Source organism: Typha angustifolia, chromosome 15 (assembly GCF_048772165.1).
Source record: "Typha angustifolia cultivar Huaian chromosome 15, ASM4877216v1, whole genome shotgun sequence".
In the NCBI taxonomy this organism is placed as follows: domain Eukaryota; kingdom Viridiplantae; phylum Streptophyta; class Magnoliopsida; order Poales; family Typhaceae; genus Typha; species Typha angustifolia.
The window spans coordinates 16024145-16042436 of NC_133253.1; the positions used below are offsets into that span (position 1 = coordinate 16024145).

The 18292-nt window shown below is 36.0% G+C and overlaps 1 long non-coding RNA gene across 1 annotated transcript; it reads right to left on the reverse strand.

Moving 5' to 3' along the window:
• Positions 1-2101: 2101 nt before the first annotated feature.
• On the reverse strand, positions 2102-14241 carry LOC140777530 (uncharacterized). The gene is made up of 3 exons (XR_012107034.1): positions 14206-14241; positions 2892-12979; positions 2102-2718 (listed from the first exon to the last, which is right to left on the reverse strand). It is a non-coding gene; the product is annotated as an uncharacterized lncRNA (long non-coding RNA).
• Positions 14242-18292: the final 4051 nt, after the last annotated feature.

An 18292-nucleotide genomic window follows, 5' to 3' on the forward strand; every position in this document is an offset into this window, starting at 1 on the left:
ACAAAAACAAAGACTTCCTGGCTTTCAATATTTGCCGAGGTAGCAACTTCAAAAAAGATACGGACTGATAAGAAGGTAACAAGCTACATATAAATTCATATTTGTTTTGAGAATAGAAACAAGTGGATGGCAAGCCTAAGAAGAACTTCTTCGTTGGGTGTGGACAAAATAACTTTGGATATGCTTTTGAGATAAAGAAGTAGAAAAGTCTTTAAAAGCAAAGATATAATATTTAATAAAAATATATACAAAGACATATCTAACAAAGAACATGGCAACAAAGAATATATTGAGTTTGAAAATTAAAATAGCTTAAAGACAAGCAATCGATTGTAGAGAGAATAGGGAGAACTAGAACCAGAACTCGAATATCCTATTGCTTTGTGGAGATCTACTAGAGTAATAATAAAAAACTATCAAACGTCCTATTATTCTCTTTTTCTATATTATTTATTGGTGACTAACGGTAGCGAGATAAAATAATTTGAAGAAACTTTATAGATTAATGGTGACAAACAGCTATGAATGAGGAGATGGACTCTTTAATATCAAATTAGACATGAAATATAATACATCTACCTGTGCAAAAAAAAAAAAAAAAGTTCTTCAAAACAAATGGATCTACAGACTGAAAGTGAATGATGATTCCAAGAAGTATAAGGCCAGATTGAGAGTAAAATAATTTCAGTAGAGGGCAGGTAATAAAATATTTTTATTTATTATTAAGTTGATCACAATTCCAGCTTTAAAGGATATACATTGTACATATCTAGATGTAAAAATATCATTCCTCCACAGTGACCTAGAGGAAGAAATCTACATTTATCCTCTTTCTATAATTGACTAATTGATCTTAATGAGTCTCAAGATCGGACTTCCTGTCCCAGTGACCCCTCTCTCCCTCTCCCCCGAAATATTACTGTTTTCCTTATACATCTCCTAAACTTTCTTTTACAGCATAGGTTCTTTGAACTAATTTTTGTTTGACACATAGACCCTTGAATTAAGAGATTTATATGGATATTTTTTTTAGTTCAAGGTATTTATGTTGGTATAAAAAAAGTTCCAAGATATATATGGTGATAATCTAAGTGCTAAGTGTAATTATCCCTTTATTTTTATACTACTCCAAATATCATAAAACTGTTTGAACACTTCTATAATGGCATTCATACAGCCTCAAACATCATGAAACCACTTGAATGCCCTTCCAATGAGCCAGAATACATCCTTAACTCGTTACAGTACTTGTAAATTATGTGATACATAAAAAAAATCAATTTTATATAGTCATACTCTTATAAAATGTTCTAAATACATCCAAATATTTTGTATGCTAATTGCCAATATAAAATTCTAACGTTTGTGTATTTATTTATATAGATTGTTTCGATTTGGATGCATGGTTCTTTGATCTTGTTTTTTTCTCTCGATGGATTGAGAGGTTTCCAATATTAACAAATTGTGGTCATGTGTTTACTATTTATATTTCCAATTCTTTTTTGGAATTTGTTATCTTATTCTTATTTAGTTTTCACTTTCTCACTTGAGTTCAGTTTTTTTCATAGTTTGAGTGATATTTGGCTTTCTTAGTCGTAGATGGAGGCAGATAATTTGATAGAAACTCGTGTGGAAGGAAGAGAGGGGGACGAGACGAAAGTAAAGGGATTTGGTTGTTAAATTTATCTTTTCTCCTTTAAGAGTTAACTATGATATTAATTAGGACATAGTTTGATAAGTATAAGTATAACTAAATCTTATTTATTTTCACAATACAAGATGATGACACAATTGTTTATACAATTTACAAACAGTGCTATCCGATTAGACACAGCTTTATTTTCCTTTTTATCACCAAAGGAATATTGCAGTTGAAATTGCAATACTCATACTTGTTCAATTGTGATGCTAAACTATTAAACTGGTGAGTCTTCGTCAACCTCTTATTTTATGGGTTGTAATTTGGAAGCGTGTACATGATCGAGTTGTGATCAGCTATCCGAAACCATCTCAATACCAACCTTCGATCTACTTTAATTCATATCACCAATTAATGCCATAGTTTGTAAGAAAAAAGAAGTGATTTTTAAACTCTACAGCATAGCCACAGTCCAATAAAAACTTCCATTGAAGAACGATGTAGTACTCAATGGACAGATACCAGATGATACAAACTCCTAACCTTTTTTTTTCCTTTGAATAAACTGGCAATTAACTCAGCAGTTGGCAAAAGCAAAACAAGATAACTGGCATCAACATCTAGAGTTTCTTATTTGGGTAAAAACTAGTAGTTGGAGAAAGAAAAACTCACCATAGGCGTTAATAACAACGGTTTATATAATTTAAACACAATTGTCTATCCAATCTTTACTTTGAAATATCAGCATCATCATCATCATCGTTCGAGTATATATTTTGGTATTCATTTCCTGATGCAAGAAGAAGAAATAGAATCCAATTAATGACAATGGCTGCTGTTCCTGACATCACCCATATAACTATTTTGACAGGCCAAGGCATGACGGTCGCCACTCTAGAAGTGAACATGACGATTAACAACGTAGATAGAAGCCACACAACCATCTTTATCCTGTCCCTCGCAGCTGAGTTGGTCTGATCATCTGCAGCCCTCTCGAATAAACAAAGGTTCCCAAAGAGAAGTAGAAGGGTTGGTAGATATAGAAGTACTATAAAGGCTGTGGGAATTGAGAAGCCCACCTGACAAGAAAGCAATTGCAAGAATTTTTTTTAAAAAAAAAAACCCTTAGGGAGAGAGAGAGAGAGAGAGAGAGAGAGAGCAGACAGCAGAAGACAACTAATAAAAGGATTAATTGTTCAAAAGAAAGTAAAGAAGCTCTGATGACAAACCAACACCACTTCAAGATCCTTACTTGTTCTTCTGTCGTTCGTAAATCTCCGATGATTAATTGATTTATTACGGTATAATTTTTGGGGTACTAATTATACCATCCACCACGGCGGCCAACACCATATACATGAACACGACCACCATCGCCGCGAGCAGCCACCACAACGCCACCTGCAGCCATTTTCTCATAGAGAAGCTTACCCTTTTCGTCATCTGGAGAACTACGATAGACCAGAAGAGAAACAGAAATACTCCGTGCGACACGACGCCGACGGCAACCGAGAGGAGATCGCCTCCTCTTTTCTCCAAGTAGGCCACCGTTGCGTAATTACAAACCGGTAAAGAGAGCAGGAACGGCTCCCACAGGAGCTGAGCCTTCCCGGATAAGTATAAATGAAGGTTCCACAAGGGAAGAAGAGGGGTTAATAGGGAGAGCACCCCATAGGTTGTGGCGTTGAGATGTCCACTTGGAAAGAAGAAGAGAACGAGCATGAGGAACGCAACTGCGACGGTGAAGATGCCAAAGGTCGGATCAGAACTGGGTAGAATTTCTTGGGGCTTGGCGTTGTGGGCAGAGGGCGAGAGCTCCATACTGAGTTCGCTCGGCCTTCTCGAGTGCATAAGAGAAGTAAATAGAAGTGGAGTCGAGCGAGCAACTCGATTTGGGGACACGTGGGCAGATCAGGTCGGTGCGCTGACGTGGTTACAATAGGTCATCCGTGAAGTAAGCAATAAAGCAAGAGAACCCCGTGGGATGATGGGAGAGCCATAACAGCAGACTCTCACAAAAGAATGTAACAAGGTCCACGTGTCCATGGGGCTCTCTGTCTCTTCCACTAAGGCAGCTTCTCGAGAGTTTTTCGTCACAGCCGATCACCACCAGATCTTCTACAAATATATCCGTCAAAATAATCAAGCCAGCCAGCCAGTTCGGCTCAATAAGGTTCAATATGACTAGAAATAATTATAATATATATATGCTAAATTTGGCCGGACTCGATAATCTGACATGATAATCTGGCTTTTAATCAAGTTTGAGTTTAGTATAATTAAATTTGGGTTATAAATGGATCAACCCACCTAACTCGTTTAATAAATGGGTCGTGTTTGGGTTTATACAATTGACATATTTTGACCCGTTTGATCCGTTTAATTATACGAGTTGGGTCGGATTTACCTTATATATATAATATAATATAATATAATATAATATAATATAACTAAAACCCTAACCTAACCCTCTCCACTCCTCCGGCTGCCTCCCCCTTAACATTTTGAAATTTTTTGCCCCCATCTCTCTCTCCAACGGCAACCGTCTGCTGCCGCATCTCTGCCTGTCTCCTGTCGCTTGCCATCTCCATTCCCTGTCTCCTACGTCTTCGCCTACTGTCTCCACTCCCCGTCTACGCTTGCTGCGGTGTTGCAATCTCCGCCTGCCGCAACCCTCTACCGTGGTGCCTTTATCCTTATCTCCGCTCGCGGTGCCTCCATCCCCGTCCTCGTCTCCGCTTGCCCTCCCCTACTCTCTTTGCTATGTTCACTCTTCTCCAACTGCCTCTCTGTATCTAGCTGCACCAACCGCCTTGTCTTCCTCGGCAGATCCAAAGCTCGCCACCATGGGAGCTAGCTCTTGGAGCCTTACCTCCGCTACTATCACTTCGCCAACTTCGATGATGAAGCTAAGCCAATTTGAATTTATTTTTACTAATTTTTTTTGTAATATTGTAAATTATGTTGGATTTGTGTAAATGTGTGATATTTTGTCTTCGTAGGTGTTGTATTAAGCGGGTTAAATGTAAATGGGTTAAATGGATGTAAAGTTAAATGTATTGTACTGATGGTTAAACGGGTGGTTAAATAGGTTGAATAAAAAATATAATATATTTATTAAACGGATTAAACAGGTTGTGTCGGGTTAAACGGGTTATATAAAAAATTGACCCATTTATTAAACGGATTGTGTTCATGTTAGTACTGTTTTGACCCAACTCGAATCCGACCCAACCCGAATTCGACCAACCTGACCCAATTGCCGCCCCTATATATATATATATATTATATATAACTTTATTATATTTTAAGATTACTTAAGTCGATTGTTATATATCTAATCTTATAGAGCTTAATTTTAAATTTTAATTCTATTAATTTAAAATTTTGAATTAGATCTTATTTTATGCTTGATCAAAGTTTAAATGAGGCTTAAAATTTGGCTTGAATTTTTTAAAATTTGAAATTATTTATTAATCTGCTTAGCTCGAGCACCAAATTAGTTCAAAATTAGCTCAAATTAAAATAATTTTAATTTAAGCTTGATTACAAATATAAGCTTAAATTTTTCTTTGTTTTGCTTTTCACTTTTCTTACTTTGGAACTTCTCTACAATTGCATAGCAGACTGACCCTTTTCAATTTAAATTTTTTACTTTTATCTAAATTTCAAACTTTTGAATTTTAAATTTTTTTTTAACTCATTAGTAATATCTATTTAGTTTATGTAGATACATTATTTGACATCATGTCGACAAAATTATTCCTCGGTATTGTTGTTCCGAGCATCTAGAAGTCAAAATTCCACCATAAAAGAGTAGCATCTGGGGACCTATCTTCCCCCTCTTTTTTTTATCTAGAAGATTTGATCAGACTGTTGATCAAGAGCTGTCAGAGATCAAAAGCCTAATCCTTGGAGTCACTATTCTTAATTTTCTGGATAGGATTGGGTGAAGGTTAACAGCCAACAATTCAATTCATATTTAGTTAAATATCACTATCACCTCGTCAACTTTTCGGCAAAAGCTCAAAATCTTCCTCTAGTTAGCCCAATGCCCTTCGTAGCGATGAGCTTCTTTCGTTGCCGCTATACTCTCATAGTGATTAATAGCTTCAGACTCAAAATTAAAATTCACTTGGACAACCAATTTAGGTTGTGACTCCGGCCTAGCCAGAGGGACTTCTATCTCTCCTTCCCTCCCTCCCTGAGCCCCAAGAATCTTTCATCTTTGTCATATGGTAACAGATTTATAGAAAACGCAACAAAAGAGTCTTCAAATTCAAAGCAGCTCACCCCAATTAGCTATCTTCTTGAGCTGATTGGTCTTCGGTCAAAGTAGAAACCATTCCAAGGACACTACTGGTGTATGAGAATGGGATAATGTCATTCCACTTAAACTTCTCAGGTTTGGTGTTTGGTCCAAAATTTTCTAATGTGAAAATAACGCATCATATAGATAATTACTTAGCCTCGAAGGTTCCAATCTTCATCCATCCCACAATTATCTTCACATAGCTTACTTAGCCTCTAAGCTGCAGTCAACCCACCTTATCTTATCCTTTCTCAAAGAAAACAAACATTGAATTGTGACTTAATCTCTTGATTTGATGGGTTGCTCTCTAGAAGCTTCTTTACCTATTCGATTGGGACGCAGAAATAAATATAGAACACAATTAGAAAGGTTGTTTCTGACATTAAAAACATAACAATTGCAACAACCTAAGTCGTGAGAGCCTTCTTGGATAAACGATAGTTCCAAAAGAGAAGCAGGAAGGCTCGTAGAGATACAACTTGGAAGGTTTTTATTTTGGAGATTTTTTTATAAATTATATCTTATATTTTATCTATTTTGTGATTTATATATCATCTTTAAAGATTTTGTAATTTGACATTTCATTTTCTCATATAATTTTTATTTAATACTCTGAGTTAATTTAAATGGTACTAAAAAAAGCATATTTTATTATAATATATAAAATATCTAAATTATTCATGTTTTCTTCATTCTCCTTTTCTCTTCTAAAAAAGAAGAAGAAATTAAGGAGAGAGATGGGGAGGATGTGGAAATGTAGTGGTGATGACGACAGGTGATAGGTGAAAAAGGTGACGGAGGAATATAGAAAATGAGAGGGAATTGTAAAAGTAGTTTAGTAACTTAGTCGACCTTAGTCAGTCAAAATAACGTCAAAGTGTTAAATAAGAATTATAGGGAAAATAGGGAATCGGGTTAGAGAGGGCGTGAATCACAAAATAAGTAAAATATAAGGTGTGACCTATAAAAATCTTTTATTTTTTATTCAAAGGTTGTCTACCCATTTTCATTAGAAAAATAAAGAATGCTTCAGCTCACTATTAACACCTCCAACTCCTTATACAGCTCCAAAGGTTGTGGAATTGATTAGTTCATTAGATATGAGGAAAGGCAATGGAAAGGATTAAAAAATCCCAGAAGAGAGCAAAATAGAGACCAAAGTTAGTATCAGAGGGTGTAGTTTCTTGCCCGAACCCCAAAGATTGTGCAGTTGAGAAACCAATAGGATGAGAAAAGAAAATTCACGGCTGAAGAAACCCAAACCCCAGGAGAGAGAGCTGGTAGCAGAAGAGGACTAGTAAAAGTATTGTCCAAAAGAAAGCAAGATCCATATTTGTGCCCCGTTGTTGGTATATTAAATTCGATGCTTAAACCGGTGAGCCATCAGGAATCTCCTTGAAATTTTGCAACTTGAATGCATCATCACCACCATCAAGGAACTTTGGCGTCTACATTCTGATGCAAGAAGAAGAAATAGAATCGGTATTGTGATACTTGCCACCATTAAAGTGAACATGGCAATTAACAAGATCTTGTTTCTCATTAGATGTTAAATTGTGAATACAACAGGACATATCCTTGAGCTCGATAACTAAAAACACCACACACACACACACACACACTCTTGAATCCTAATAGATGAACACACTAGATGAGGAATTAAGGAAGTAAAGAAGAAAAAAAAACTATGACATGGTGGTGAACAACACTTGCAGGCAGCCCTAGAAAAGAAAGAGTTGCCATATGACAAAACGACGTTCTTGCATGACTTCCAGCTCCCCCATCCAAGTCAGTTGTTCAAGACTACCTCCGTGGATATCAAACCAGAATGGAGAGCATACGAGACCAAAAGGATTAATAACAGGCGAAACCAAAAGGGCAATTAACATAACGACCTGCAGTGTGATCAATGACCAGGTAGCCACTTTGAGCCATGTTTTCGCAGCTAAGCTTGGGAAATAGGGACAAAGGAGACACAAGAGAAGGAGCACAAAACCCATATGGGACACCATCGAAAAGGGATCTGGTTTTGCCCCATAGACGACTGCGAGGACGGCAAATCCCAGGAGAGATATCCGAGTGGCTAATTTGGTACCGGGGCCGAAGCCAAAGGTTTTCTTCTGGGACTGGGAGGAGTGAGTTGAGGCAGCCATGGCAAAGCTTGAAAGGTACTAGCTATTTGGAAGGGAGAAAGCTGCTGCTGGGTTATTTCTAATCTCCTTGCTCGTGTGCACCAAAAGTCTACACCATCAAGATCCTATTTTTTGGAAGCCAAGGACATGATAATTGCCATCACTATCTTACGGCATCATACGTGTTTGGAGGAGCAGGGGTGTCAAAATAAACAAGCGGCTTGAACTGGTCGGACTCAACTTGACTAAAACTGATTCAAGCCTGACTCTTAAGTTTAAGTTTGATTTGTATTTTGAGTCGAACTTGAATTAGAGTCAACTTACCCAGACTCAATATACATACGAAGCTAAAGTTCCAAACCTTAAAATTCTTATTCACAAATCCCTTAGCCTGCAGCATCCTCCTCCAAGTTGACAAAATCATCGGCACAACCTACCCAAGCCGTCGAGCTTCTTCAAGATGCCATGGTAGAGTGTTAGGGAAGATCTCTAACACGTAACTTGATTCGATTTACAGAAGGAAGTGAAGTAGTTGAGGGGCAAAAAACATATAGAGAGAAATAGTTGCTGTCCAAGTATATGATTTAAACTTTAAAAATAATAATATAATATCAAGGTTTCCCACTTTTGCGAATTGGGTGTGAAACCGAAAAAATTTGGCCGCCGCAATCGGGTTGACCTTTTTCTTAACCGTAATATTTAGGAAGCTTCCTAGCATTATACATTTTATGATATGCTCCCCAATCAAGACTGCATTCGAGCGCAGACTCTCAATTCGAGCTCTACTCGATTAAGTTGAGCTCATTCTACCGGTAGAACTTCTACTTTTGTCTATTAATTCATACAAATTATTAGATTATGTGAGACTAATCAAAGTATTATTTAAACAAATGCACCCAAAAGTCAAAGATTCCACCAGCAAGACATACGTCAGCTGTATTTAATATTTCTCCTTTTATTTTCTTTTAATATATTTAGTAAATATATTTTATCCGAGCCAGTTTCTATGTGCTACCAAATTAACTATGTCTTCTTTAAACCCTCAAGTGGTGACCGGTGATCGATCGGTTGTGGATTCATCTGATTGCTTTAAGATCTTACACCAGTTCAAATCTCAATTCGTTAAATTTTTACTGGCGAAAGAGCAATTCCGATGCATGAAAACTCCATTCTACAATGATGGTTACGAGGGCGGAGAGGATGAAGAGACGACGCAATAATTTTCCACGAAAGGTTACTCGGTTGTCTACATACCAAATTGTAGACTTACGCTACAACTGGTCTACACCGGAAATCCATAGTCCCGTTGCATTCATAATATAAACAGTTTGTAACCGAAAGATAAATCTTAATTTATTCCTCTAACACTGGCATGTCAAATTTAATTATCTCACAATCACGGTGGCCACTGGCCACCAGCATATATATGAACGCCGCCGTCACCGCCGCCGCGACGAGCCACCCCATGGCCGGCCGGAACCATCGTCCCGTAGGAAAGTTTAGCCATATGGGGACATGCAGAAGTATGAGAGACCAGAAGAGGAGCAGAAAGCATCCGTGGAAGACGACTCCATCGACAACCGAGACGAGATCGCCTCCTCTTTCATTCAAGTAAGCGACCGTGGCGTAGTTACTCTCGAGGAGAAGGAGCATGGAGAGCAAAGTGAGGAGCTCCTTCGCCTTCTTCCTCGTAGCTGATCCCGGTGCCGACGACTCGAACAAACGAAGGATGGCCAAGAGGAGGAGGAGGGTGAACAGCGCCGGTACCCCATAGGTTGTAGAGTTTTGGTATCCGTCAGGTAGGAAGAAGGTGACTAAGAGGAAGGGGATCGCAAGGATGATGAATATCATGGGAGAGAGGAAATAGAGAGAGAAATCCATTGGAGAATTCTGGAAATAATGACAGACTTGACAGACAAGGGAACAACTTAAGTAAACACTGAAGGGGTTCACTCCCTTGCTATTTTCCTGTGGAAACTTCGTTCGACTTTCCGCGTGGACTTTTCGTAGGAGTATTCGGAAATTAGCCTAAAAACTCCTACGAGAATATACGTGGAGGAATTTGACTTTCCTTCGGAATTTTTTTACCGGATAGGAAATTTTCCCCAAGCCGTGTTTGGATAAAAATTTGGAGGAAATATTTTTCTTGGGAAGCACCCCCTTTCAAGGAATATGTATATATATAATCCACTCCCTCACTCTCTTCTTTCACCTGGAGAAAAAATGATCGATTTTGGGCTCTCGAGATGAGAACTCTATTGCTTTCATATGATATTTGAGAAACTAGTTGAGAGTGGTTATGCAGATGAAGGTAGGATCATTGCCGCTAAAAGGACAGATGAAAGAAAACAAGAAAAATGATGCCAAGGTCCTATCAACATTCAGCAATCCTTAAGACAAACTTATTCATGATATTATGTATGTTCTTAGTGTTGCAGAAAATGCTCCCTCTAAATCTATCCGAGTTCACTATGAATGCATTTGATGTTCAATCTGGTGGTGATTCATGGATAGATATGGCAGAGAATATATAGGCGTCTCAATTGTGGTGAATTGAACTTTATGCATAGAATAATATGGTAGATAGTTTACCTTTGATATCAAATGATGAAAAATTGTGTTGAGTATGCATCTATGGAAATCATTACAGAGCATCAATCTTTTCAAGTTGATATACTATGGAGAGCAAAAGAACAACAAATGTTAAGTACATGCAGACAGATATATGTGGTCCTATGGGCACGCCTGCACTTGCTGAAAGAAAGAAAATTTATTTATTTTTACTATTCACTGATGATTATACAAGAATAATATGGGTAGATTTTCTTAAACAAAAATCTAAAACTATCAGATACTTAACACAATTCAAAGCACATGTTGAAAAACAGAGTGTTGTTCTCTTAAAAACTTCTGTGTACTGATCATGGAGGTGAATTTAATTCCATAGAGTTCTTTATACTATAGAATTTCATAGAGAATTTATAACAAAGTTTTACTCCGTAACAAAATAGAGTTGCGGAAAAAAAAATAGAATCATTGTTTAAGCAGCAAGATGCATGCTTAAAGATAAAGCCCTTCTAAAGTCATTCTAAGTAAATTGGTGGCGACATAGGTCTCTTTGTTAAGTAGATTTGGTATGAAAGATTTAAATGACAAAGCTTCTTACGAAGCATCAATCCTATGGAAGACAGCCTAAGATTTAGATGATAAAACTTAAGGTATTTGGTTCTATAGAAGGTTCCGAAAATCAGTATCGAGATCAGGATTGATCGTCCGAAAAATAATACATAATCGGCCGTATCAACCTTCTGTATCGGACCAGACTATTTTAATTAAATAAAACTCTAAATGTTATTTTAAAATATTAAGAAATTTTTAAAAATTTAGAAAAATTATAAAAAACTAATAATTACTTATATATAAAGCCTAAAAATCTTTTTTTCTCCTTATCCCTCAAACAATTAGTCTCTCTCTCTCTCTCTCTCTCCAAAACCAACCAATCTTTCTAGATCGGTATTAGTCGAAACTGAGATCTATGGTTCTATAGCCTATGCTCATATTCCTTCTTAAAACAGGTATAAATTAAATGACAAAAGCTATTGGTTACAGTCATAAAACCAAAGGTTATAAACTTGACGATCCAATAAAAAAGAATTGACTGTTAGTCGAGATGTTATTTTTAATGAAGGCAATGCTTGGAACTGAAAAAGTCTGATGCAAATAGTATTTGTTTGGTTGTTAATGATAATGATCACTTTATTCCTATGTTGAATGAGCTTCAAGCACCATCTTCACCACAAAGTCATCAACCACAACCATCACCAGAAAGTTATTCATCTGAGTCACCTCCAAGGAGAGTAAGAAACCTTGCTGATACTTATGAATCATGTGACAAACAATACAGAAACCAAAGTAACAAGACGAATACTTGATAAAACTTTGTACGGCCTTAAGCAAGCTCTAAGGACATGGTACATCAAGATAGACAAACACTTCATTGATAACAAGTTCCAAAGAAACCAAAATGAACCAATGCTTTATGTGAAGACATGAGGTGTGGAAATCCTTATAGTTTGCTTGTATGTATGTTGATGATACCTCACGTCTCATATTCCAACACCACCACCTCCTCCTCCATTTCTCACCACCACCTTCTCTACCTCCTTCTCCCATCTCTCTCTTTCTAGTTTTTTTTTACTCTAAAATTTCATAAACTATCCAAATAAGATAAATTAACTCAATCCAAAGAAAAATTTTCACACGGGATCTTCTAATGTCACTTTTCAATTCCTACACTAGGAAATTCCTATGGAAAAAAATTCCTTACTTATCCAAACAGGCCCTAAATATTCGAGTTAGCTAAGTCATACGTCTTCTATTCTTCCAGTTTATTTTATGGTAATCATTGTAACTAAACAACGGAGGCATCGCTCTCACCAGCGTCAGTAGGACTTTAATTAAGACATCTGTTACCATCGGCTGAGCTGTTAATCTCTCCAACATATCAAATAGAGATAACCATGACTACTCAACCAAGTCTCTAGAAAGAAAAATAAATATCTCCAACCTATTCCTCGTTCTTGAAAACTTATCAAGAAAATAAAAGAAGTATCATCTTCTAACATCCTTGGAACTCCTACAGAATATCGTCTGAAGGTGGTAATGGTGCATAAGCATGGCGGAGGTGATGGTTGTGGTTGGGGGCAATGGAGCATAGGTTTTAAGTGCAATAAAATAAGCAACCATCAAACTATACACAAGTTAAATTAGAAGAAAGTTGGCAGTGAGGTGAGGAGTTTTCAAACCCAGTGATTGTCTTGGAAGTAGTCCAAAATTTGGCCCAAAGCTATATGAAGCAGCTGGTCCTCTTACAGGCCGTTTTAACCAACTGGTCAACTGCAAGATTACCCAGATGAAAATAAAGAATAAGTAAGGTGAAAACTTAGAGAAAGAAAAAGAAAAAGTATCCAGGACCAGAGAGTAATTAAGTTGTCCGAGATAATTGTTAAACTATCTTATTCAATTCATCCCCTCGGTCAGTCAATCGGATATATGGATATGTTCAAATTTTATTTCTATATATGATTTATAGACATTATTATCTTAATCAAATAGCCAGTTAGCCAATTAAGTATATCCACATCTCTCTCTCTCTCTCTCTCTCTCTCTCTCTCTCTCTCTCTCTCTCTCTCTCTCTCTCTCTCTTATTAAGAAGAAAAAGAAAGTATGTTCAATTCTCTTGCCCATCAAGGGACGAGAGTGTCGTAGTTCAAGTGAAATTCTACGTAAACCTCTCAATCAAGCCATGCTCCGTGAACTGGTTTTCATGAGTTTGTCCGAGTACATGTGTCAACTCCATGTATTCTTGTCCTAACTCAGGACTCATGTTTTGTCTAGGTGTATATAGAGCTTTTGTCTGAAGAACTTAGACAGTCTAAATTCTTTCACATTTTAGTGATACTCAACATCCAGATCACTGCAGTGCTTGCGAATTATGATCTTCGCTGGGAATTCGTTCTTTTCACGTTTGTTGTCAAAATTTATGAGAAGCAGCTCTGTGCCAGCTTCTCATTTCCATGTCTTCTCTGGCATCAGTTGCAAGTTCGATTGGCGCACGTCAGGAGTCATGAGTTCAATCTTAAGTCATTGCCTCCTTATGGAGAAGATAGATCATGTCAGTTAAAATTCTCCATATTGGAAGGGGGCATTGCTATCCTTGGCATCGAATGTATCCCGCGTGGTTACAGATTTGTTCAGAAGAGCATTTTTTTTAAGGTTTTACCCCTGTTACAGTAGAATAACAAGACATTATGGAGAACGTGAAGTAAAAGTTACTACAAATTGAGAGATGGTTAAATGATATGTAAAACAGAGCAAGTGTTCAAAAGCATTCGTTAAGATAACTAGGAATCACGATGAATCAAGAAAGGCAGATGTATAACAAATAAGAGAAATTCACATCAACCAATCATATGAATTTGAGTTTTAATCTAAAGATCATAATAAGAAAAACAGGCATGAAAGTGGCAAGTAATTGAACTGTTAATCGTAATTATTGCTCTGTAAATTAATATTATTTCTCACACCTAAATTTTGAAATGATTTTAAGGAAAGAAGCGTACTTGTTCCCCTGTCTTTCGTATAGTTTGATAGTCAAACTGGAGAGCCACCTTGAATCCCCTTGAAATTTTGCAACTTGGAAGCCTCGTCACCATCGTCGGCATCCATGTCCTGATGCAAGAAGAAGAAATAGAAGCCGACGACAGTGGTGGCTCCTGACATCGCCCACAAAACCATTTTGACCGGCCATGGCATGATAGTCGCCACTCTAAAAGTGAACATGACGATTAACAAGGTAGATAGAAGCCACACGGGTGTCTTTATCTTCTCCCTCGCAGCTGAGCCGGTCTCAGCCTTCTCGAATAAACGAAGGTTCCAAAAGAGAAGCAGAAGGGTTGATAGGGATAACACCCCAAAGGTTGTGGAGCGGAGATGTCCATGGGATAAGAAGAGAACTATGAAGAAGGCAATGGCAAGGGTAAAAAATCCCAGAAGAGAGAGAAGATAACAGAGACTAAACTTAGCATCAGAGGCCGCAGTGCCTTGCTCCGGGAACCCCATTGCGGAATTTACCTACGTTCTTCCTACGAATTTTGTCGAATCTGGTACTCTGGACTCCGGGACATATAGAGCGAATGGGAGGAGCATTTATAGACATTTGTATATAATATCCAGTTTTATCATATAATTTTGTTTTCAACCGTATATATTTACTACTTACAAATCGAGTCCTCTAATCAAAAAATATCCAGTATTAAATTTAAACTAACATATTTAGAATATTACTTTAAGTAGAGATATTTTATTTTTAAAATAACTAAAATGCTCTTAGTATGACTCGATTAACGGGTTTTTTCATAATTTTATAGTTTAGTTAACTTAACATAGATATTTAATTAAGTTTAACTAACTAATCTAACGACAGTGTGTTTTTTGCACATATTTATTAAATCATATAGCTATAGCTCGATCTGTAAATAGTAAAAATATAGGTTATAAATTATAATTTTATTAAAAGACAATGTGTTATATACAAATTTCTTTATATTTTAAAGTCTCAAAAAAATTTCTATCCAAATTTACGGAGTGATTACACAAAATATCTAAAATTGAATGATGGGTTGAATTCCATTTATGTGCTACAAAAATATATTTTTATATCCTTTCCGTTCAAAGAATACATATATTTTTAGATTATGCTAATGATATAGTAAGTATCATTAAATTTTTATTTTTATGAAGTTTAATAGTTAGATTACATCTATAAAAAAAGATAAATATGGATTTTAAAAGAAATCAGATCAAATTCTATCTATTTTGTCTAATAAACACGATGCATCTATAAAGAAAATAAATATGGGTTTAAAAAGAAAATCACATCAATACCCTATCTATTTTATTTAATAAACACGATGAAGCATTTTGGTTATCTTAACGGTCTCAATTTAGTCGTAAGTATGAAAAATTACTTTAGACTTTTTAAAATATAAAAGAATAAAATAATTTTAAGTATGAATACGGCTGTCAATATAATTGACTCTGAGCTAGGCTCAAAACTGATTTGAGACAAAGCTTGACCTTCAATTTAAGGTCAAAAATAATTTCAAGCTGAGCTTGATTATCAGCTTGAGTCGATAGAACTTGAAATAATAATAATTATTATATATGTGTAATACTTTTATATTATATTATAATTGTGTTATATTATATGATTTACTTAGCCAGATCATCTATAAGTTAGTTCTAAATTTTAATTATATAGTTCATATTTTTAATTTAGACTAGCTTGATTTAAGCTTAAATCAAATTTGATCAAGCCCAAAATTTGGCTCGTTTAGGATCAAACTTGACTTAGCTTGACATTGACTCCAAATTAAAATAATTTCAACTCAAATATGATAACAAATATAAATTCAAAATTAATTTTAATTCAAACTTGATCGTAACTAAGCTTGATCAAACTCGGCTTGATTAAAATATATTTAACTCTATATTTTTTTTCAGTAAATTCACTATTTAGCCCGCTGATTTTAAATTTCTTTTAAATATGGTTCTTTTAAATAAAAAACGTATATTTTTGGTTATAATATTCCTAGGAAATATTATATTTTCACTAAATAATAATTTCAACAATCCGACAGAGCCAGAAATTTTAAACGAATGGTCAATATCTCTTACTTGTCAAAAAAAAAGAAAGAATATATATATATATATATATATATATATTAGTTTTAAATACAAAAATTACTTATGATCTGGTCTATCGTGGCCTCTTTGATTATAAAAAAAATAACTACGGTCTCTGCACGATTAGCTACGTAACATGCAAATTTTTTAAATAAGTCAATACGATATTAGCTCAGAAATTTTTTTAATACACTCTTTATTTTTATTATTTATAAATCAAGTCCTATAATTTAATTAATATTATATTATCAAATTTATTAGTTAAATTTAACTAAATATTTAAATTAAGTTAACTATACTTATTTTATATATTTATTTAAATTTAACTCTTAGTATTTTATATATATATATTTACTAAATTATAGGGCTAATTAAAAATAGTAAACTATATAAGGTAAACGGTCGTTAAACTCTATACGAAAATGTCCCAAGAATTTAAATTTGAACGGTCGTTAGCGGTTAGCGCAGACGTGACGGAAAGGATATAGATGCGGTGGGTTAGACTGGTGATCGGCTATGACGAACGACTCTCGAGAAGCTGCCTGCTTGGGAGAAACAGGGGGAAACCATATCCAGAATTGACAGGTGGCATATTGTTTACGAATCCGTGGTGAGCCTGCTGTTTTGGCCGTCCCACGGATTTCTCTTCCCTTACTTCATGAATGACCTCATAGATCCGGGATCCTGGAAGAAGACTTGGCTTGTTTGTTTTGTGGAGTAAAGACGAAGACTTGACTTAGTCCCCACCAAAACCTACTCGGTTTCTTTGCAGACCATGTCGTAGACTTATTGCTCCAACCAACAATGTGCGGTGATCACATGGGCTCGTCAAATCAACAGAGGGATTATGCATTAACACTAGTGCAACTTGGAATGTATCGGATCCCTCCCTTACCTACCGTTGACGCGTTGACGGACAAATCCACGTGGTCGGCTCATTAAACTTTTATTTTTCTAAGAAGGATTTGGACCCACCTAGTAAATAAGAAATTATTAAGAAAATGAAAGATAGGACTTTCGAGCACTTGCAAAATAATATATCCAAAAGTCCAAAGATTCCACAAGCGAGCCGTCCTATTCAATGTGACGAAGTAGCGGATCCTATGCAAATCGGGGGTAGTACCGGATTCATCAATGAGTTCTCTGTTCCTCGTCGGCCGGCCGGTCGCCGGTGTTAACCATGTCGACTTTAATCCTTTAAAAGATAAAGGAGCAGAGGACCGATCGAGCTGGAAAAGGACTAAGGAAGAAGAGATGTACCTCTAGCCTGACGTGGTGATCGATCGGCTATGGATGGTTGCGATGAAGATCGTCAACCCAGTTCAAATCTCAATTCCCCTACTTTTGTTTTAATTCTGAATCGACTCAAGAGAAGGTATCCAGAATTGTTCCCAAGTTTTCGCTTCTTCTCTCTACTACTGCATCTTAAATCCATTTTCTATTTTCTTTCTTTTCTTTTCTCTTAGAGCAATTCCGATGCATGAAAACTCTTCTATAGCGATGCTACGTAGATCCGCGCTGTGTTAAAGCAATGTCCAGAAGCGAAAGTGGAATCATCTTTTGTATAATTGAGAGGTGGCACTGCAAGATGTGACTACATTTATTAGCGGGTTTGATAGTTATATTTTTATATAATTAAGAAGATGATAGGAATAGGATCGACTCCAACCATAATAATAATTATTATAAAAAAATATCTTTATATTTAAATAGAATTGACTATTTATTTATTCTACATCTAATCTTTATGTTTATAAATAATAAAAAAAGACTAACTCACATTTTATTTTTTAATCATTCAAGACCCATATGGGCCGGATCAAATCAAACCTATCACTCTGAATTCTTCTAGTCTGATGGTTGGCAGAAGGTCCTTAAGCTGAATATAGCTCTCTATTTTAGATAAAAAAAATTAGAGTTGGTTGGCAAGACTGGACTCAACTACTCAATAAATTTTCGACC